Source organism: Macaca nemestrina, chromosome 11 (genome assembly GCF_043159975.1).
Source record: "Macaca nemestrina isolate mMacNem1 chromosome 11, mMacNem.hap1, whole genome shotgun sequence".
NCBI lineage: Eukaryota > Metazoa > Chordata > Mammalia > Primates > Cercopithecidae > Macaca > Macaca nemestrina.
In genome coordinates this window covers 6413353-6437473 of record NC_092135.1, presented here as the reverse complement: position 1 = coordinate 6437473, position 24121 = coordinate 6413353, and the positions used below count along the sequence as shown (strand labels likewise).

Here is a 24121-nt window from a genome sequence, read left to right as displayed (position 1 = left end):
GTAAGGCCTCTGCATGCATGACCACAGTGGGATAGATGGGACCCTCAGACCTGGAGTATTAGGCAAAGGAAAATTTGCCGAGAAGGGGGCTATAGTTACCAGTAGTCACTGTGCACTGGAGAGAAACACATCAAGAGGGGTCTGGTTATGTAGTTATCCTGGCTCTGAAATTCAGGATGGAAGCTAGAGTGAGTTCTGTCACCTCTCAAGGTTTTCTCCTCATCATAAAGAAAATGATTCCAACACCCACCCTGCAACAGTTGTGAGAATGAAGAACATCTGAAGAGGAATGGGCCTCAAAGAGGGCATTTGAGCTTGACATAGAAAGTGTGGCCGTGGGAAATGCTAGTTTGGGGAGAGAGAATAGAGCTTGATAAGGCACCAGGATCTCAGCACACCCACCCAATAGGGACAAGTTATGTCTGGGGTGAAGGATGCCTGGATGCTTAAGTGGGGCGGCATTAGGCAGGGAGGCCAGCAAGGCAGGCAGGGCAAGCCTCCCTGATCTAGGATCTTCAGGGAAGACGTCGTTCTACGTAAGCGAATTTTCCAGATAACTGTCACTTACCCTTTTAAGCACCAAAAATCTTTCCAAAGAATTTTTAACTATTTGAAATGAAAATCTTTCTCAAATGGATTACACACTTCCATGCCTTCTTAAGCAGAGAATACTGAACATAAAATGTAACCTTTTCTTGATGACGCAGGATCAGCATTGTGAAAATCAATTATTGTACTCTCCTTAGATTCAGCCAGGCTTGCAGGTTTGATTAGATCAGAGGTACCGGTTCGTGTAGCTTTACCCAGCGTCCTCAGAGGGTGCTGCCCTGCCAGAGTCAGTGTTTATATTTATGTGTATTTCTCTCTCCATAGCCGTCAAGCCTGCACGTGCTACCTCAGCACTGTTCTCAGGGTGCCTGTCTCCAGAAATGCCCTTCCCTCTTTTCATGTTTCTAGTTTTTGAAGGGTTGGGTTTGGCAGAATTGTAGAACAAATGGGAGGGTATGTTCATTCTGACTATGGGACTTCCTTTAGCATATGCACTCTGTGATATCAATTTGGCTACACCATTGCCTTTGCAAATGTGTTCTTTTCCTAACTCAGCTGCCTCACAGTTTCTGATCTCATTTGAATGGGAGGGCACGGGTTTGGCAGCAAGTCATGTTGGGACTAAGAGCTTGTTCCTGTCATTTACCAGTTATATGCCCTTGTGCAAGTTGCTCAATTTCTACAGTTTCAATTTCACCACCTGAAAAGTTTGCATGAAAATCTTGAACCCATGCGGTTGATCTGAGGATGGAAGAAAAAATTTAGTCTGAACTCCTTGTGGTATGCCTGGTACATAATAGGCATTCAACAAAAACTGGTGCCCTTATTCATAGCTTCCATTGCAGCAGGGAACATCCAAAATGTGTTCCATAATGGGAAACAAGCACAAAGGGAAATTTTATTTCTATTTGAACAATGTAAATAGAATAATTGTAATAATTATGTAGTAACAGAATTGATTAGAAAACTCATACACGTAGATAATCTCATCCCCTGAAGATGGCCACTTTAACATTCAGATGTGAATCCTTCCAGACATTCTTCCATGTGTATATTCTCAAAGGCACAAGGCAGACAGACCATATGTTTGTGCATGAGGGTCTTCATTAATCCTCTTTTCTCCATGTGTTCTGGATCAAAAGGAGGGAGATAAAGGAGGATACTGGGTATGTAAGCTCAGTGTCTACTTTCTTTTGGTGAGCTGGCTTGGAGAATGTAGCATAAACCATTTTGTCCTCTTGGCTCCCACCTCCGGACCAGTCACCGCTTGTGGGGCAACAGAGCACTCATTTACTCAGATAGTCCCATAAAGATGTGACCTAGCTTCACACTTTCACTGCCAGGACAGCAGCCACCTGGTCCCCCATGCATGTGAGCTTACCTTCTGGAAAAGCAGGAATGGGAAAAACAATAAACATTTGTAGTCCCATGGATTCAACAGCCAGCGCCCAGGGCGTACACCTACAGGAAAGTTTTCCTGGTCCTTATTATTACTAAGCCACTCCACTCCCTTCCTAAGGGGAAGCCCAAGGACAGAAGCGGAGGAGGGTAGAGGCCATCTCCTCCTTATCTATCTAAGATTCTGGAAGAATTTTGTGCAAGTTTTTCCTTTATCAGATGAATCCTTGGTCTATGCTGGGAAGATTTCTGACCCTGTGATACTCTTTTACAACCTGTATTTGTTACACACAGGAAATGTACAAATATCTTTCTATATCAATGAATACAACTTCGTATCATCATTTTCATTAACTATAGAGTATTTTATTATATGGATGTACTCCAATGAACAAATCTCCTTTTTGGACATGTAGATTGTTTCCACTTTTTTCCCGCTATCACACATAATGCCGCATAATAGTTTTGCACTTAGATCTTTGTGAACATAACTGATTATATCCTCAGGACAAATTCCTTGAGGTGCCATTTGCAGGGCAGCGAGTATGCATATATTTAAAACTCTTGCCGCATTAAATTCTGCAATGCATCAAGGTTGTACCAATTTATACTCCCAACAACACTATGAGTCTGAGTGCCCATTTCCCAGCAATAGATACCATTATCTTCCTTCAACTTTGGCAATGTGGTAAGTGCAAAGGTGTGGAGTCAAAGATGATTATAAATAGTTTTGTTGTTAATTTTTAAAAGTGTGCAGGCTGATTGCCATAGCCTATTGGCTATTGCTAACTAGTAGCCAGGGTGAGTAGACACTATGAAAAATTATAAATTGTGGCTGCAGGTGCATTTAAATCAATAAGAGAATGTGGGGGATGCCTTGTGACCTTAGATTCTCCTATATACTATGCACAATAGTTAATAAATGGATACAATATAAGAAGGCAAAATGAAAGAAATATTTAAATGGCCAATAATGACTGAGATTTCTTATGTTTGAGGATATGTGTGGGGTGAGCTACTGGAATTATCTCTAACCCAGACAACAGATCTGCACCATAAGAGTCATTGTCCCCGTCTGATATTTCAGGAAACAGAACCTCAGAGAGAATAAGATGCTTGTTTAATGCCACACAGAGAGGGGCAGATCTAACTCTTGCAACCAACATCTCCTGAAGTCAGAGCAAAAATGCTATTTCTGGTACATCACAAAAGCTGCAAAGAGCCAAGAGTTACAAGGAAATGAAGGAGTCAGAAAAAACATGATTTTGTATAAATTTCCTTTTGTGCAGGAAAATGGAAGAAGAGAGAAGCGCCCCCAGCACTGTCTCTCTGAAGGTCACAGAGTTGTCGGGGTTGCCTGAGCTGGGCACATTCCTGGGTAACATCATAGGGTTTGCATCGTCCTGGCCTAGACACAGCAGCCTCCATGGCTCACACACCCCTTCATAGAAAGGCCTGTGTATCCCTACACAGCATCCCCAGAGCCTCCTTCTGCCTGCTCTCAGCTCCAGCGAGGGCTCTGGTTCCATTCATTCAGCGGCAGCAGAGGGAGAAGTAGGAGACAGGCAGGATAAGGTCATGCATGGGTCACCACTGGGCCTTTTTCATTCAGTTAGTGACTGAACCATGACACTGTCATTTTATGACAGTCTTCTTGGCTATATTTGCCTCAGAACTACAGATAAGTGCCCACCAATGGAATGCATCCTCCATCTCTCTAGCTGAAGGTTTATACTAGAAACTCTCTCCAATGTCTCACCAGGACATCCATATCCTAGGGAAAGTGTCTTTGTGATTCTCATGGATCTTTGTCGTTCCCCTCACTCTGCTTGCTGCTTTCTACTCTGATCTTTCTGCAGGGCCAGAGGCCCTGTGCTACAGTGCAGCTTCCAGTACAGAGCCCAAGGTGGGAGAATCACGACAGTCTGCCAGTACTCACAGTAACCTTGTGACGGAGGAGGAGGCGGCCACTTATCCCCACAGAAAAAGGCTTCCTTGGTTGAGCCCAGACCTTTTCTCTCTTGTCAGCACCTTCGTAGGCATTTTGCCTGAGACTAGAGTCCTGAAGGTGACAAGTGATGAGCACACGAAATGAAACAGGAGGACAGAAAAATAAATATCAAAGCCGTAATATGGAAGATTCTTTAATCACATGGCCAATTAGCTTGATAACCCATAACTTTCCACTGGAAGGAGGACAAGATGGAGAGGGACATAGGCAAGTGACTGCATGGGGGAAACTGAGTGCCCAGACCTCTGCTGGGAATGGGCATTGGAAGGCCTGCCTATCCCACAATTCTTTTGCAATAGTCTCTATGGTGCCTTGAAAGTCCCCTACTGGATTCAGTCATTGGGGTGTCAGTATCCAGTGTAGGCATCCTCTTGAACTCACCACTCCATGTAATGCAAGTCTATTTGTGGAAACCCTTTTCAGTAAAGCCGTGAGCTCTCGCAGGCAGAGGTAAGAAGTCAATATTGAAACACGTGAAAGCACTGGAAATTCAAGACTCCGTTACTTCAAAATCTAACGGCTGTAGGACAGCCTGGTCTGGAATTTACATTGGTTTTTCGGAACAGAAAGCATTTGCGGAGCAAATCAGACATGCAAGCAAGATTGCCGTGAGGATTGTGTAAGTTCTTCAGGAGCCCTAAGAATCCAGAGCCCTACAGCACCACAGAACCTCTGTTTACCTACCAGTAATGTGCTGGTTAAAAGCCATTCCTATTAATTCATTCGTGCAGCTGAGAGTGGTTTCTACCTGCAGTCAACTGCTTTACCTAGTTATGTTACAATAGAATTTAAAGGGACAGCATGCTATTTCTTTTAAAGTATTTTAAAATTCTGAATTTTTTTATTTTTCTTTAATTACTGATACTTTAGTGAGCATACAGCTAACTGACTATATATACCATACATAATAATCTAGACTGCATAATATGTACTTTGTATGGATACATATATATAATATATATGATGTATATACTATATAGTACATGCTATATCATATTGGTCCATAATTGTATATACATTCATCGCATACTCTTTATGTGTCCAAGCAGCTCTGTAAGTACACTTGTGCATATTAATTCTGTTTATTTGCAACATTCACCTTCCCATGTGCAGAAAATTAATGATTTTGTTTAGAAATCTGAGTAAGGAATTGTGATGTAGAAAAGTCAAATTACAGGTAGAAAAGAAACAGTACATCCAGGTACTCTGGGGTTCACAAAACTAAAAATGCTTTGTTCTCCATACTTGTACCACCCAATATCAATTAGCAGAATTAACATTTTTCTTTCACACACTAGGCATTTCTGAGTATCTGTTTTGTGCCGGGCACTGGGGAGTGAAAATAAAACACTGAAAAAAACAGAGTTCTTGCCTGCATACTTGTAGTAGGGAAGACAGAAACTCCCCCCTACAGGCCCCCCGACCCCCCGCCCACAGAATCAGTGCATGATGACAGTGACGCTGAAAGGTCCAGAAGGACAAAGGACTAGAGTGTCAGTGGATGTGGGGAGCTGCATTTCACATGAGGTGGCGGGAAGGTCCTGGTATGCAGGAGCTATCCAGCAGGACCCTGAGTGAAGGGACAGGATGAGGCAGGTGCGTGTTTGGGGCAGAAGATTCCAGGCTGAGGAATAGCCAGAAGGCCAGTGTGGCTAGAGGAGGAGCAAGGGTGGGAGGAAAATGATGGAAAGTGGTATCCAGAGGCCAGATTTTACAAAGCCTGGGACTGTGAATTTTATTCTAAGACTAAAGGGAAATCACTGGAAGATTTTAAGCGGAGGATTCTCTTGCTATTTCAAATCCAAAGGGTAATGTCAGTTTATGTGAGTCAGGCTAAACCAGGTATGAATAATTTCGTATGAATAATTTGCTAAGCACATAGACATTTTAGGTCACCCCCTATGGCTGGTGAACTGGAAAAAGCTATGAGCGCCCTGAAGGAAGAAATATGTCTTATATCACTCTGTAACCTCACATTCTAATTCAGGGCTGTGTGTGGAAGGCTCAGCGACCACCTTGGATCCCCTGTGATTCATGGTGGTGCTTCTGTTCTTTCTCACCCAATTAACTGAGCTGAGATTGCTTCGGCTACTTCACCCACTATGTTCTTGCTGTGGCCACTTTCACCATGCCCACAAAGCTTGTAGGTCCGTGTCAGAGAGCTGCAATCTCGGCACTCTGAGGCACCATCTCTGCTCCCATATTTCTTTCCTTTCTTCTTTCCATCTTTCCTTCATCTCTTTCTTTGTTCCTTCCTTCTTTCCTAACCACCCCCCTGCCTCCACAGACACATACACAAATATGTGGGTAGAATGGATCCCCAATGTCTACAGTTCTTCCACACCAGACTTAAAACCACACACTTACATCATGACATCTGGAAGACAAAATATCAGGGTAGTGTTTGACGTTTTTTAAAGTTATTTCTTAAATGATACTCCCTATCTTCTTTTTTAAAATTATTATTATACTTTAAGTTCTGAAATACTTGTGCAGAACGTGTAGGTTTGTTACATAGGCATGCATGTGCCGTGGTGGTTTGCTGCACCTATCAACCCGCCATCTAGATTTTAAGTCCAGCATGCATTAGGTATTTGCCCTAATGCTCTCCCTGCCCTTTCCCCTCACCCTCCGACAAGCCCCAGTGTGTGGTTTGCCTCCCTGTGTCCATGCGTTCTCATTGTTCAGTTCCCGCTTATGAGTGAGAATGTGTGGTGTTTGGTTTTCTGTTCCTGTGTGAGTTTGCTGAGAAGAGTGGTTTCCAGCTTCATCTATGTCCCTGCAAAGGACATGAACTCATTCTTTTTTTTTTTTTTATGGCTGCATAGTATTCCATGGTGTATATATGCCACATTTTCTTCATCCAGTCTGTCATTGATGGACATTTGGGTTGGTCCCAAGTCTTTTATATCGTAAATAGTGCTGCAATAAACATACGTGTGCATGTGTCTTTATAGTAGAATGATTTATAATCCTTTGGGATATATACCCAATAATGGGATTTCTGCAACAAATGATTATGTGTATATATATATATATATATATTTTTGATAAATATATATATTTACCAAAAAGCTATTTCTACTGTATGCACAACAAGAATATAATAAACCCAGGTGGGCTGGGTGCCATGGCTCCCACCTTTAATCCCAGAGTATTGAGAGGCCGAGGTGGGAGGATGGCTTGAGACTAGGAGTTGGAAATCAGCTTGGGCAACATAGCAAGACCTTGACCCTACAAAAAATATTTTAAAAGTTATCCAGGTGTGGTGGGGCACACTTGTAGTCCTATCTACTCAAGAGGCTGAAGTGGGAGGATTGCTTGAGCCCAGGAGTTCTAGGCTGCAGTGAGCTGTAATTGTGCTACTGCACTGCAGCCTTGACAACAGTTGAGAGCTCAGCTGGAAAGGAGAGGAGAGGAGAGGAGAGGAGAGGAGAGGAGAGGGGAGGGGAGGGGAGGGGAGGGGAGGGGAGGGGAGGGGAGGGGAGGGGAGGGGAGGGGAGGGGAGGGGAGGGGAGGGGAGGGGAGGGGAGGGGAGGGGAGGGGAGGGGAGGGTCCATATCCCATGCTTTTTAGAATGCATACTTTTTAGTGCTACCATTACTGTTAATGATATTGGATCTCAGCTGCCGACCACTTTCTTTCTCTCTGCCCAACCTTTCAAACACATTATTTCATTCAGTCCTCTCCATGGTCTTATGAAGTTTTTATTATCATTCTTAGTTTTTCAATAGAAGGGAAGCTCGGAGAAGTTAAGTGGTTTGTCCAAGTTTTCACAGCTACTAAGCGCTAGAGACTGGTCTCAAATAAATGTCTCTCTGGCTCCAGCCTGGGCAACAGCGTGAGACTCCGTCTCAAAAAAAAAAAAAAAAAAAAAAAAAATGTCTCTCTGGTTTTAACCTACATCTACATTGCAAAGTAATATACAGAAAAAGAAGGAAGGCATCGCAGAGGGAATGAAAATAGTAAAGGGAGGGTTAAGGTCTCCAAAGAAAAGGTGCATTTCCCTTCCTATTATTAACTGTTATGTAGCAAACTGCCATTAAATTTTGTGGTTTAAAACGATAACATTTATTTTGCTCATGAATTTGCAGTTTGGGCAGGATTTGGCAACTCCTCTGCACATCACCTGGGGCATTCCGAAGGCTGTGACTGTGATCATCTGAGGCAGTGGCTAGTGGCTGGCTGGTGGCTGGGACTTCGGTTGGACTCGTGGCCTTTCTATGTGGCTATTTGGCTTTCTCATCGCATGGTAGCTGAGTTTCAGGGACAAACATCTCAAGGGAGTGAGTCAAGTGGACTCTATTGCATTCGGTTACCCAGCTCTGAAAGTCATACATTACTTCTGCTGCTTTCTAATTATTAGAAGACAGTCATGGAGGCCAGGCACAGTGACTCACACCTATAATCCCAGCACTTTGGGAGGCCAAGGCAGGAGGACCACTTGAGGTCAGGCGTTCGAGACCAGCCTGGCCAACACAGCAAAATCCCATCTCTACAAAAAATACAAAAGTTAGCCAGATGTGGTGTTGCACGCCTGTAATCCCAGCTACTTGGGAGGCTCAGGCACAAACATTGCTTGAACCCAGGAGGTAGAGGTTGCAATGAGCCAAGATAGAGCCCCTGCCCTCCAGCCTGGGTGACAGACTGAGACTCTCTCTCAAAAGAAAAGTGAGATAGTCACTAAGACTGACCCACATTTCCTCTAGCCTTGGAGACAGAGTGAGACTTTATCACCAAAAAAAAAAAAAAAAAAAAAAAAATTACGGCAACTAGCACATATTCCAGGGGAGGGAAATCTGCTTCTATCTTCTAATGGAACTGGAACTGAAACAGACATGTTTTAAATGACAGTGTGATCTTCAAAATTTTGCATGAATTGTCAATTAGCCTAAGAAATGCAGTGAATACAGGGCAGAGTGGAGAGTCAAACCCGGGTCTTTCTGACTCAGTCTAGGCCCTTAGACTCTGGTGTCTAAGTCAGTTATAATTCCTGTTGGAAATGGGTTTGGCCCTCCATTTTTTCCTGGGAGGGACTTCTGTTACCCTTTGAGTGATACAGCTAAAATGTGTTTTTAAGCATTTTCCACAGCTCTCAAAAAATACAGAGATCATCACATGAATCAGGCCACTGCAATTTACAGTGCATGAAAACCAAAGCCACCTTTCCTAACATCCTAGTAACTTCCTCTTGGTATTTCACTGGGGACAGGAAGTCAAAATGACAAGTGGGTGGGTTTTACCAATAAGGTGGATACCTTCATCAAGCTAAAGATGTGGGTGTGAAATCTGAGGAAAAGTAAAAACTATCCTATGTAAAGTCAAGAGATGGTATGTACCCGACCACAACTGAATTGCTGTTCACACCGTGAATTATTTAAATAATCAGAGTTGATTGCCCACAAATCAACACTCGGACCCTACATAAAATAAAACATGCATTTTTCCCATCACTTTATGAAAGCCCATGTCCACTTCCTTTATCTCAAGGGTAAAGGAATGCACGTATAGGAAGAAGAGTACAATGTTCTAATCTTAAGACACGGTACAGCGGCAGCAGAACGCAAAGAACATGGATTTTGGAATCGTGAAATTGGGTCTTCAATGTTTTCTCTTCCTTTATTAGTTATGAGTCCTTGAGTAAGTTACATGGGCCTTCTGAGCGTCAGTGTTCTTATGTGTGACATTTAATGAGACCGATGCCATGTCTGGCACAGAGTAGGCCATCTGGACACTGCTGTTATTTTAGCCAGTATTTTGTCACATTATCCAGTGGGCAAGAAGAACATTAGCTCCCTTAGGCACTGATAGAGGGTCTCCCAGTCTCATGGCGTGGCCATTCAAAGAGTTCGGTTGTGGAGCTTGCCTCTTCAGAGCTTGTGGGCACACCTACTTTCTAAATTTGGCTTCACTCATTTGTAACTATGGCATTTACCTACTCCTGGTAGCGCTGTTGGGAGTGTAGAGTTAGGTCTATGTTCTCCTCCTCATTTCTGCCAAATACCCAAATCCACTCATCTGCTTATCTTTCTCATTGCAGTAAATGCCACCCTCATCTATTGAGTTTTTTTTAAGATCAAACCTAGGATTCCTTCCTCCTCACCATCTCCATTCCCCCTTCAGTATATTTGCCAGTCCCTTCTCTCAACTTCCACGTCTACCACCTCCATTCACACTCTCATCATCTCCTCGTCATACTAGACAAGCTCAGTAGATTCCTGCTATCTGTCTTCCACCATCCCATGCCCCATCTCCCTACAGTGGATATCCCAGCCTGCAGCCAGAGTGATAATCTTTTCAGAATTAGATTATATAACCATGGCTCCAAACCTTTCCCTCTGGCCTGGAAGCAAAACCCAGACTCCTAACTGTAGTCTGCAGAGCTCTGCCAGCCCTGTTCTCCCACTAACACAGTGAAGTTGGCCCCACTTTGCTTTTCGCTGCTTCTTGCCCAGCTTGCCCCACCTCTCAGGCCTGATACACTGACTGTTTTCTCCACCCACAAGCCTTGTTCCTCTCTCCATGCTTGGCTCTCTCCGATTTTACATACAACTGAAGTATTCACTCCATTACTGTTAACTGCTTCATCCTTGAAGAGTCTGCATTGAAGTTATTTCTATCGGATACCTTCTTCCTGCTTAGTTGTTCACTATCTGCCTCTGTCAATAGAATGTGAGCTTCTTGTAAGAGGGGCCTTCGTTGTCTCATTCTATATTCCCAAAATGCTTAGAATAGTACCTGGCACTGAGGGACAATTGAGTGAATGTTGTTGAATGAAGAAAAGGTCTCTTATCAGTCGTAAGTGTCACCAGTAGTCACATGATGTCAAAGGACGGATGACAACCACGTGCGCTTGGCCAAGCGTGTCGCACAGACCCTGGTGGGAGGAGAGCAACTTCACAGAGTGAGGGACTAGGCTTGCGGGGAGCTGCCCTCTGACTCCCAGCTTTGCCATTGATTCTCTGTAACCTTGGGATGTTACTGATGTGTTCTGGGCCACAAGTTTCTCCTCTTGAATACTAGAGGCTTATATTTGATGTTCTCCTAGTGTCCTTTCCACTCTGGAAATATAGGCACTCCAAGTCTCTATATTCACCACACAAAGTGAGTTAAAACACATGTCAGAGTTTATTATTTTTTGGTTGCAGTAAGGAACTTGTCAGGGTTGGTAAAACAAACAAACCAAAAAAAAAAAAAAAGTCTTTTGTCAGCCTTTCAAGCCTATGAAATGTGCTAATATATTTATGTAGTAGGTGATACTTTTTGACACCTTCATACACCTAATCTCCTCAGAACATACTTTTCTTACCTTGTCATAGATTGTACAGAGAAGGTATGAAACTTCCCTAGGGTCATACATAACAAGTCAAGAATAGCAAGAAAACCAATTTCTTACTGTAGCATATGTATGCATGTATTACCGTAGAATATGTATACATGTATTTTCTTTATAATCATATTTGGTGGCTTATGGGATAGATGTAGAAATGAAATTATACCAGCTACACTGATGAGGTTAATGGGTCTGCATAGGCGTTGTGCTATAATGGCATTTCTGAGCTTGCTTTTCAGGAGCCATGGCTACATACTGGATTTTCTTCACACCTGAGTCCTCACTGGAACCTTCCCAAAGAGAAGACCACAGAGTTCTGGTGATGAGCTCACTTCCATGTTGCATCACTTGCTTTGGTTCAAGCACTTGCTCCACTCCTACCGCCATGTGACCTTAGATTAGGTACTCACCATCTCTAAGCCTCAGTTTCCTCATCTCTAAGAATGAAGATGAGAAAAATAACATGAATGATACCCACATCATTGGAAGAATAAAAAGTGTTTGAAAATTGCACTCTTTATAACTTTTCAGTTTACCTAAGTTGTTTTGAAATTACAGGGGTGCCTTTCTGAACATAATTTTCATTGTCTTATTATTTGCTGAGAAAAGGGAGTGAGTACATGATGGCATTTTTCTGTGTGTGTGTGTGTTTATGTGTGTGTGTCAGATCAGATGAGAAATACCCAGCGTGCTTTCTATATGGTAGCGGTGATTTCACAGAGAAGATATGAAGCTTCCTAAGACTGGCAAATCATAATCTTGGAATGAGACAGTGGAAATGTTTTAGCCTCTGAACAAAAAGAATAAAAGAAGAGACACAACAGAATTCCTCCACTCTGCCACTTATTTGTGGAGTGGCCATCATCAGGGAAGGTAATCTGAATCTGCATCTCATTTTCTTCTCTGCAAAATAGCTAATATGTTGACCTAACACTATGCATGCATAGTGTGGGGCTGGACATAGTGGCTATTATTATTTAAGGAGCCTATCCCCCTGCAGGCAGAGCTAGAGACTATATGTACATGTGAGCAAGGTATACAGTGTTCTGAAAAGGAGAAACTACTTCTAGTTAGGTGAACACCTTTTCCAGAGGTTTCCTATGGAAAAGCACTTCTTCTTTGTGGACATGACATGGGTAGGAGTCATTCTGAGTTGAGGGAAGTGATGGGGAAAGGCATGAAGGGAAGATTGACCCTCAGAGAATGGGGGAGACATTGTAGAAATAAAACAGTTAAAAGTTCTTGCTACTTATTTCAGATAAAGAGTCACAGAGGATGGAAAGAAAAAAAGACAGAAAGGAGGAAGGAAGGAAGGAAGGCAGGAAGGAAGGAAGGAAGGAAGGAAGGAAGGAAGGAAGGAAGGAAGGAAGGAAGATGGAGATCTTCCTATATTTCAGATACTTCCCAGCATGCTTCTATAGATTAACTCATCTACTTTCACTGAATGAAGACATTTGAACTGGTGAGGGATATAAGGGATATAAGAGGAAGGTTAACCGTGTGGATGGAGGCAGAGAGAACCCATTGAGTCTGGAGGAGACTAGGTAGGCATCTATCTTGGTGGTCTGGGGAAGAGTTAAAAAGCATGGAGGTGATGGGTCGTAGGAATAGAAAGATAAATAAAGACACTAACACTTAGATGAAAGCACTGGTACAGCCTGGTGAGTTATTGGTTTCAGTGAACCACGTAGAGTCTAAAACAGTACTGAACAATGAAAATATAGCACAAGCCACATGGGCGATTTGAAATTTTCTAACAGCCACACGTTAAATATAAAAAGAAATAGGTGAAATTAATTTTAATAATATGTCATTTTTATGGCAAGAGATCCAAAGTGATATCATTGTAACATGTAATTAGTAAAAAAAAAATTAATACACTCTTTTACATTATTTTTTATACCAAATCTTCAAAATTTGGTGCATATTTTGCATTTACAGCACATTTTAATTCACAGCATTTTACTGTACTGAATACTGTAGGCAACTATAATATAATGGTAAATATTTTTGTATCTAAACATACCTAAATATGAAAAAAGAATGGTAAAAATACAAGATAAGAGATAAAAATGAGCTGGGCACGGTGGCTCAGACACCTGTAATCCCAGCTACTCGGGAGGCTGAGGCACAAGAATCACTTGAATGCTGGAGGCAGAGGTTGCAGTGAGCCGAGATTATGCCACTGCACTCCAGTCTAGGCAACAGAGTGAGACTCGGTCTCAAAATAATAATAATAATAGTAATAAATAAAAAGTACACTGTATAGGGCACTTACCATGAACAGAGTATTCAGGACTGAATGTTGCTTTGGGCGAGGCGGAGAGGGAATGGTGTGTGAATTTGAAGGTCTAGGAAATTACAAGGTGCCACTGTACACTTTATAAACACTGCACACTTAGGCTCCACTACATTTGGAAACTTATTTTTTCTTCAATAACAAATGAACATTAATTTACTGTAACTTTTTAACTTTGTAAACATTTGCATTTTTAACCTTTTTACTCTTTTATAATAACACAACTGAAAGCACAAACACATCGCACACCTGTACAAAAATATTTTCTCTCTTTTCATTCTGTAAGCTTTTTTCTATTTTTTAATGTTTTAATTTTAATTTTATTTTTAAACTTTTCTTTGGTTAAAAATAAAGACAAATACACATACTAGCCTAGGCCTGCACAGAATCAGGATTATCATCATCACTGTCTTCTATCTCCACATCTTGTCCCACTGGAAGGTCTTCAGAGGCAATAACACGCATGAAACTGTTATCTTTTATTGTAACAATGCCTTCTTCTGGAATTCCCCCTGAAGGGCCTGCCTGAGGCTGTTTCACATTTTTTTTTAATAAGTGGAAACAGTAAACTCTAAAATACTGATAAAATTGTATAATAAATGCATAAACCAAGAACATAGTCCACTTATTATTATGATAAAGTATTAGGTACTGTACATAATTAAAAGTGCCATACTTTCATAGAACTGGCAATGAAGTAGGTTTGTTTTCACCGGTATGTACACATGAGTAATTCATTGCACAATAACTTGAAAAAGACTACTACATCGCTGGGGAATACAAATTTTTCAGCTCCGTTATAGTATTTTTAAAATATATATATTATACTTCAAGTTCTGGGATACATGTACAGAACGTGTATACATAGGTATACACATGCCATGGTGGCTTGCTGCACCCATCAATCCGTCATCTACATTAGGTATTTCTCCTAATGCTATCCCTCCCCTTGTCCCACACCCCCTGACACGCCTTGGTGTGTGATGTTCCCCTCCCTGTGTCCATGGTTCTCACTGTTCAACTCCCACTTATGAGTGAGAACATGCACTATTTTGCTGAGAATGATGGTTTCCAGTTTCATCCATGTCTCTGCAAAGGACATAAACTCATCCTTTTTTATGGCTGCATAGTATTCTATGGTGTATATGTGCCACATTTTCTTTATCCAGTCTGTTACTGATGTGCATTTGGGTTGGTTCCAAGTCTTTGCTATTGTGAACAGTGCTGTGATAAACATACGTGTGCATGTGTCTTTATAGTAGAATGATCTATAATCCTTTGGGCATATAGCCAGTAACGGGGTTGTTGGGTCAAATGATATTTCTGGTTCTAGATCCTTGAGGAATCAGCTCCGTTATAATCTTATGGGGCCACCCTTGTATATGCGATCTGTTGTTGACCAAAATGCCATTCTGCAGCACATGACTGTATATATGTTTTTATATAAATGTGTGTGTATTATAACAGCTGTTAAATATGATCTTGTTAGTCCAGTTATATAAATAAGAAGATGGAGACTTAGAGGTGAAGTAAATTGCCCCAGGTCTTACACAAAGGATGGGATTCTAGGTAGATCTAACCTCAAAGCCCATGCTTCTAAAAGTCACAGACACATGTCAAGAGAGAATGAAGGTACAGCAGGATTAGGAGACCCTGAGTGCAGATACTTTGGCTCTATGTGATGGTTCTGCCAAATGAGGAGGGAGATGTTTGCCAAATAGAACATACTATACGTAGTTGATTACAAATGTCATATGTATTCACATGTCAAATAAACTCTTACCTATATATTATTGCATATGCTATACATATATGTATGTATATATGCACTTTACATGTTTTTTCTGGTTCCTAAATAATCTTTATGTAGGAAACACTTAAAATATGGAAATAGAAAAAGGAAAGCTGTTAACATTAGCCCAGCTTTTGAGTCTAACAGCTGCAATGGGCCAGGCTTTGTGGTATTTTCAGTTCCTAGTACACACAAATTACAAAACCATCTAAGTTAATCCTTAGAATCCTGTGAGGTGTAGGTTATTACCAAGGAACAAACGCAAGTTCAAGAGGTTAAGTAAAGTAAGAACCATGTGACCCTATCTGTATCTATAGGATTACACTCGAATCTAGTAAAACCTGTTACAGTTAAATCCCACTGCATGGAAAGACAAAAACAATCCTTGCTTAAATCAGCCATGTTGCTAGCTGCCCAGACACCAGTTAGACATTCGCTTGAACTGAGACAAGCCTAGACTGGATTTTAACTAGTAAACCAGTATTATATAGACACCGTCTGAAGCCACTCAAAAGATATCTGGGTAATCATTCCATAAGATGCCCCCCAAAAATAAAAAGCTAAATCTTCCTGTGAATGCATCACTGACAAGGAAAAGGAACCAGGTAAGAAGAAAATCAGAAACAAATTTGTCGACACTGTAACAATTTATCTGTATATTTAGCAGAATTTTTTCATTAGAATTTAGAAAGGATAAAAGGTTAGGATATTGGAGTATTTGCAGAATCCATCTTGGGAGCATTGAGGTTGCGGCGTAGGGAGAAAGAGAGGGAGGAAAGAAAGGAAAATCCTTTGGGGAATTGGCTCTGGGTTAGAAACCTCTACTCTGCTTCATTTTTTATCTTGAGTAAATATAGACAGATTCTCAACGTGGAGACATGATCTTAGGCACATAACCTTGTGATCTTCCCAAGGGCCATACATTATGATGATGAAAAACAAGAGTCCATGATAATGACCCACAGCTATTTGAAATGGCAACATTCCACAATGAATTCCTCCTTTCTTAAAGGAAGACAGGGATATGGTGGCAGTGGGAGCTCAGAGTTGGCAATGGGAGCTCAGAGTTGGCAATTTCTTGGCAGCTAAGAAGCTCAACAGGGATGAACACTTTGGGGCTAAAATTGAAATACAAATTCATCTTTCAAGTGAAACTTTTCTAACTCTCTGAATTTTCAAAAGCAGTAACTGGGTCATATTTATTTCTGAATACCTCTAGAGCCATTTTAGTGACTGGCACAAAGTAGGTGCCTCTCCCATATTTTCTTGGATATGAAAATCCTGTGAGAATATGATCCAAAAAAGCACTTTGAAGACAGTAATTGGAATTCTTATATGAGACACAAATAGGTGACGGGGCATGGTGGCTCACACATTTAATCTCAGAACTTTGGGAGACTGAGGTGGCAGGATTGCTTGAGCCCAAGTGGTCAAGGCTCCAGTGAGCTATGATTGTGCCACTGCACTCCAGCCTGGGTGACAGAGCGAGACCCTATCTCCAAAACAAAAAACAAACACACAAACAAACAAAAACAAAAAAAGGAAAAGAAAAAGCTTAAGTGTGGTGCAATCACAACAAGGTAAAAAGAAACAAAACTCCAAAACAGAACATCTTAATGGCTTAAAACAACATGCTTTCATTTCTCAAGTAGGCCAGATATGTTTCATGAATTGGCTTGGGGCTCCGTGTTAAGTCTTCTCCTCCCAGTACCCGGAGTGATAGACTAGCACCTCTCTCAAGTGTTGCTGGTCACCTTGGCAGGTGCAAAGAGGGCTCTGGAGTACGTCAAACCTGCTGCAGTCTGGGAATGGCACATGTCACTTCTGCTTATAGCCCATTGCCCTGAATGAAATATATGCAGTCCCCAGGGGATGAGGCAGTTTGTTTGTTTGTTTTGTTTTTGTTTTTGTTTTATTTGAGACAGAGTTTTGCTCTTATCGCCCAGGCTGGAGTGCAATGGCATGATCTTGGCTCACTGCAACCTCTGCCTCCCAGGTTCAAGCGATTCTCCTGTCTCAGCCTCCCAAGTAGCTGGGATTACAGGCATGTGCCACCACGCCTGACTAATTCTTGTATTTTTTAGTAGAGATGGGGTTTCACCACATTGGCCATGCTGGTCTCGAACTCCTGACCTCAGGTGATCCACCCGCCTCAAGCCTCCCAAAGTGCTGGGATGACAGGCGTGAACCACTGCACCCGGTCAGGAAGTTTAATCCTACCGCGTGCTCAGAAGGTGAAGAGACAGAAGTAATTGGTGCATCACCCTAATGTCTATCAGCCAGTGAGATCACAACAAACCAACACACAAAAAACAAAAACAGGAAAAAAAAGGAAAATATCATATCCAAAAAGAGACTTGAAACCAAAGGGTATATTTGCAATATTGTCTCTCCCTTTTTATCTACTATAAAGTGAATCATTCGTTAATGTGTGGCACATGAGAGAAAAATCCATCAGACCTCTGAAGTACTATGAACTATTTCTAAACCTGTAACTCTATTTATAGATCCTCATGTAATCATGAATATGAATATCCTGAATTTTAGTTTCAGCTAACATCAAATATTTGGTTAATGTCAAAATTAGCTTTACTATTTAGTTAATATTATAGTTTCAGTGTTAGTTCATGCTAATGTCAACATCAACTGACGAGCAAATATTTGCAAAATATTATTTTATTCCCTTTTTTAGGAAAAGCAAAGCAAATTTTCAAAATTAACTTTGTGATTAGTCACAAAGCCCTCACATACATGTGGATAAAACTGGCTCCATATACATGTTGGTGTGTAGCTAAAAAATATTATACATATTTATTGATACAGCATCCCATTTAATGCTGCTTTTATGAATCTGTGGCCTCTGAAATAGTTTGCATACGTGTGTTTTTGTGTACATGTATTTTTAATGGAAAAAACAAACTGTAAAATACTTTAAAGAGGTTTATTCTGAGCTGATATGAGTGACCGTGGCCAGGGTAAAATATAACCCAAAGAAACCCCAAGTAAGTAGTTCTGAAGTGGTTGGGTTACAGTTTGATTTTATACATTTTAGGGAGACAGGAGTTACAGGCAAACATACAAGTCAATCTATGGAAAGTATACAATGATTTGACCCAGAAAGTTGGGACATCTTGAGTCAGGGGCTTAGAGGTTATAGGTGGATTAAGAGATTCTTTAATTTGCAATGGGTTAGAGGAGGAAAGCTTTGTCTAAACATTTGGAGTCAGCAGAAAGAAATATTTAAGGTAAGGAGGTCTGTTAACCAATACACTGGGTGAGAGTGACTTGTAGGGGTGGGTGACTTAACCCTTGTCAGGCATGGGCTTAGGTCTTATTTATTATTTAGTATCTTCTTGTCACAAAGAATTTGTTTTGTTAGTCTTTGTAATATTAATGCTGGTCAGTTGTGCCTAAACTCCAACAGAGAGGTGTCATCACAAGGCGTGTCTGACCTCCCTTCCCGTCATGGCCGGGAATTCAGTTTTTCAGATTTCTCTAGAGTCCCTTTGGCCAAGGCGCGAGGGGTCTGTTCAGAGTTGAGGGGATCTTAGGGTTTTATTTTTGTTTATGGCATAAAATGGTACACTGCTATGCACTGTTGACATATTTTTCCTCATCCCCTGAATGCTGTCCTACTCTCTGGCAGCTGGCCAGTGAGGGCCGTCGCCTCACTCTGCAAGTGCCCACGGTGGTGAGTGTTCTTTCGAACCATCCTGTAGGGAGCACATCCCAGCAGCTTGCGTTTCTTTCCCACACTGACCTCTTCTGCTGCTGCATATTTTGTGCTTGAAATTGCTGTTTGGATTCCTCAAGACTTTCAAAGATGTTCAGGATGGTGCATGAACTATAGCAAAGAACTAAAGGGAGGCTATTACTCTGGATGTTACATACACATTTTATGATAGCTTGATGTGCTTTATGAAAAACGATGGGGAAAACATTCGCAGTGATTGGGCAGTTAGAGATGGATAGAAGTCCATTGATACTATGAAGGACTTTAAACATCTTGGTAGCTGGGGAAGATTAACCAAGGAATGAACTAGAAGAACAGATTGCCCCAGGACAGTTTATGACTGCATGCAATTTGAATGCATCTCTATAGGGTCTGCTAAGACCATTATAGTCCTGATTGATTAGCACCAGAAAAGCATTTCTACTTCCTGCTAAATGGAGGATGGCTGCTCTGTATAGTCTCAGAAGATTGTTTAATCTACACATGTGTACTCCAGGTGCCACAGAATTCTACGTCCTTGATTTGACAACTCAGGTCTGTGCTGTCTTCCTGATACTATGCTTTTCACAGCCTGAATATGAGAGTATCTTTGTCACTGAGCAACAGTGTTCACGTATGTAATCCTGCTCATTGCACCTGCTCCTTGCCATTTTGGTCAAGGTAAATATAATGCCTCTTCCAGTCATTCATCAGTACCATTGGGTTTTGGTGGGTGTGCTCTTCCCTGCCTCAGGGCAATGCTAATTTCATTTCTCATCCTCCACCATGCCTGAATACACAGTTTACCTAAAGGTTAAGAATTATGAGTCTAATTAAGAGGATGGAGCAATTCTACTACATTAACATTAATAGTGCATGGAAAGCACTCCCCGTGGCTTCATTTTTTAAGCAGTAGCCATTTCCATGTCTATTCTCTCTCCCTTATTTCTTCTTCCTGCATCACTTAATGAAAATGTAATGGTAGCAATGGCACCTATATTGATGAAAGAGAAAAAGTGATAATTGTTCCTGCTTGTCTCTTTCTAATTTCTCCTGTAAGGGAAGCTAAGAGCGGCATCCTTGAGACAGGTTTGCTTTACTGATCAAAGGCAGTCCTTGGGAGAAATGACCCAGAGGATGAGGAATTGTCAAGAAAACTCTGCGGCAGGCAAATATGATGGAACTAGTTCATCAAATGGTAAAATGTGAACTTCCCTTTCATCCTGGAATTGAAAGGTCATTACAGGAGAGAGTGAATGTTATGAAGGTTAAATATGAGTGACTGCTGGTGATGTATCAGGGAATTCCCTGGCCTTGTAAGGCTGTCTGATATCAGGCTCTCTTGGCCTGTTTCAATTTATACACAACCATGAGGGCCTCAGACCCATCCATTAAAGTGTGCTGTAGTCATACATTTAGGTAGTAAAATTATTTGGCATCAGGGGCTTCCACAGTGAGCAGGCCAAGAGATTCCACTAGGTTATGGATTTCCCTCTCCCTGAGGGAGGCATAAATGGCAGAGTAGCTGAGAGATCTTAAACAGTTAACGGGAAGGTTTGGGACCAGCTGTTTAGCATGACAAGCATTCCAGAGGCATTGAGGGGCAAGGAGCAAATTGAGCCTGTGTTGAATCATTACTGGAAAGAAAGAAATTGCCCTGGAAACTGTGTATCAGGGAGAGAGGCCTTCATAATTACTTTATCTACCCGGACTTGCCAAGCTCCATCCTATCTTCGCTCTTGTTTCCCTCCACAGGCCCTCCCTGCTACTCTGTGCTTGAGCGCAGGAATTCTCAACGTATGAAACACAGGAAAGGTTTATGAGGTGCATGGATGGGATTTTTAAAAACATCATTTTTTTCTATTTTAATGTGTTATAAAAATATATACCATCAGCACTTAAAATTTATAATTTCAAATCTCTTGTTACCAAGAGCATAGTGTAAGTTAAAAAGAAGTTAGTAATTCATGTCAATTAACTTAAAGAGATTTGAAGCAAGTGGTCGTTCGGGTAGAAATGGCAACAAACTTGAAGATGCTTCTGGAATGAGAGAAGGAACGAGGGAAGGTTAGGAAGTGCTAGGACACTTTTCCTTCCTTAAGCACATCCTTTAAGCCTTACTCACTTGCTCCTCTTCCCACTTCCAGAGGTGCCTTCTTCCTGCAGTCCTGCTGGTAACATTAATTTTGCTTTCCCAGCTCTGCCTCCTCTGTGAAGCCCACCCTGATTTATTCAGAATAATTCAGCATGTGTTCTTTCTGCTCCCTTTTTACATAGTTCATATTTTCATCGAATTATTCACTCACTTTCATTTCAGTCAGTTGCACACCTGGAGATGTTATGCAAATGGTATTCATTTTTATATCCTCAGGGAAAGGACCTGCATTTGGGTGATATTAAATGATTAGTTTTGAGCACACGAGTTATTCATATCCTTTCTTATCAAAGTCCTCAACAAGCTCTACAGCTGCCAAATCCCATGGCAATACTAGAACGTTTCTTGATTTAGTGGCATTTGACACAGTTGACCATGTCCTATTTTGAAACACTTGCTTTGCTTAACTTCTAGAATGTGATACCCTCCAGTGTAGTCCTGCCTCTGACTGTACTGCTGCTGCCTTTATTGTTGGCTCCGTTAAACAAGAAGGAGGTCTTAGGGCTCAGCCCAGGGCTCTCTTCTTCATCTATGCATTCTTCTTGGATTGCCATTCAGTCACATGCTGGAGAATATCAAATTTAGATCTCCAGCCAAGATTCCTTTTCTGAATACAAGATACATATATCCACCTGCCTACTGGTCTTATGATGTCCCAAAATAATTTCCTGATCTTCTTCCTCCAAATCTGTTCTTCCAGCATTCTTTCCCAATCTTTGCAAATAGCAACTCATTCTTCCGGGCACTCAGACCAAAAAACTTAGGAGTTATCCTTGGTTCCTCTCTTTTTCCCATACTTTCTCATAATGACGTTCCTAACCCAACTGGCTGTCTTTGAAACAGATGCAAAATTTAAGCATTGTGTTCACTGCACTGGCCACTCCCAGGCCCAAGAGGCATCATCTGTCTTTTTGATTATTATGATTGCTTCTTCCCAAACACCTTTCAGTTTGTTGTTAACATAGAGGGACAAACTGCCCACAATGTCTGTGTGTCTCCTGAGTTCGGTAATCCAGTGCCCATCCCCATCCCCATTTCATTACTCATAGCAAGACCAGTTGCCTTCTCAGACCTTCCATGTTCTGGACAAGCTGGATGTCTTTATATTCTTCCTCCCTCCCTCGCTTCCTCCCTCTCTCCCTTCCTCCCTCTCTTTCTCTCTTTCCTTCTTTCCTTTTTTCTTTCTCTTTATTTCTTTCTCTTTCTTTCTTTCTTTCTTTTTCTTTCTTTTCTTTCTCTTTCGTCCTTTCTTTCTTTTCTTTTTCTTTCTTCCTTTCTTTCTTTTCTTTCTTTCTTTCTTTCTCTTTCTTTTCTTTCTCTTTCTTCCTTTCTTTCTTTTCTTTCTCTTTCTTCCTTTCTTTCTTTTCTTTCTCTTTCTTCCTTCCTTTCTTTTCTTTCTTTCTTTCTCTTTCTTTCTTCTTTCTCTTTCTTTCTTTCTTTGTTTCTTTCTTTCTAGTTATGTTGGTGAATATGAAGCATATCTCATTGTGGTTTTGATTTTCATTCTCTAATAATTAATGATGTCAGGTATCTTCTCATGTACTTGCTGGCCATCTGTGTGTCTTCTGTAGAAAAATGTCTACTCGCTCCTTTGACCTTGTATAATTGAGTTGTTTGTCTTTTTGTTGTTGCACTGTAAAAGTTCTTTATCTCGGATACTAGACTCTTATTAAACATATGATTGCAAATATTTTTTCCCACTCTGTCTATCTTTTCACTTTATTGATATTGTCCTTTGATGTAAAGTTTCTAATTTTGATGAAGCCCAATTTATCTATTTTGTTGTTGTTGTTGTTGTTTGTACTTTTGATGTCAAAGCTAAAATCTGCCTTAAAGGTGTTGTACTTGTTGTTCCCCTGACTGCAAATCTCTTTTCCAATTTACCACATGACTTGCTCCTTCACCTCTTTCAAAACTCCATATAAATAGAACCTTCTTAGCAAGCTTTATTTCTGTTCACTCTATTTAAAATTGCAGTCTTTTCTGGACACAGCAACCCCAGGCCCCTTTTTTCCACTTTATTTTTCCTCAGCACTTATTTTCATATGATATAATTTACTTACTTATGTAGGCATGTTTTTAGACTTAAGCTTCCTAAGTCAAAGGTTAGTGTCTGTTAATGTGTGATTGTATTTTCCATGCCCAGAGCACAGCTTGCTACAGAGGAGGTGCTCAATACACCCGACTGGCAGGGGAGTTCAGTCTGTCGCCACGGGCCTGATTCTTCCTGTGTAAAAGCAGTTTTATCTGCCTTTTCTCACCCATCCTTGACCTTAACTGTTACTTTATCATTGGTATAATTATTAGCATAATCATCACTACCAAGAAATGTTTAGAAAGGTTCCACTTCTTCATGGTGTAAACTCAGCATAGGCATAGAAGCACATATCTGGGATTTCCCAAGACAATCCTGATTTAAAAATAAGTTTATTGGAGAATGTAATCCAATTTTTGTTTTCAAAAAACAAAGGCATAAGAAACAGCAATTCTACATTTTTGCTCCTGAGCTGAGTGACATTATAGCAATGGCATGGTCTCTCTGAACCACAGTTTTCTCACCTGTAAAATGAGGTTGTTGTGAGGATTCAAGAAAATTATTTTTGTAAAGAGAAAGGAGGAAAAAATGTAATAATGTAATACTCATGGCCCTATAATTTAATTTAAGTGATCTTTCAAGACTTTACAAAAAACAGAATTTTCTGGATTCTTTGCTTTTCTCTTTTGTTTCAGGAATGTGCTATGAATGCTAACTTTAATCTTAGAGACTCTTTTTAAAATTTTTATTTATTTATTTTTTTGAGATGGAGTCTCACTCTGCTGCCCAGGCTGGAGTGCACTGATACGATCTTGGCTCACTGCAGCTTCTTCCTCC

General features: G+C 41.0%; 1 protein-coding gene across 2 annotated transcripts in view; it reads left to right on the top strand.

Annotated features, from left to right (window-relative positions):
- Positions 1 to 24121, top strand: part of LOC105492445 (contactin associated protein family member 5) — a 909336-nt gene that overhangs the window by 627633 nt on the left and 257582 nt on the right. The window lies entirely within an intron of this gene.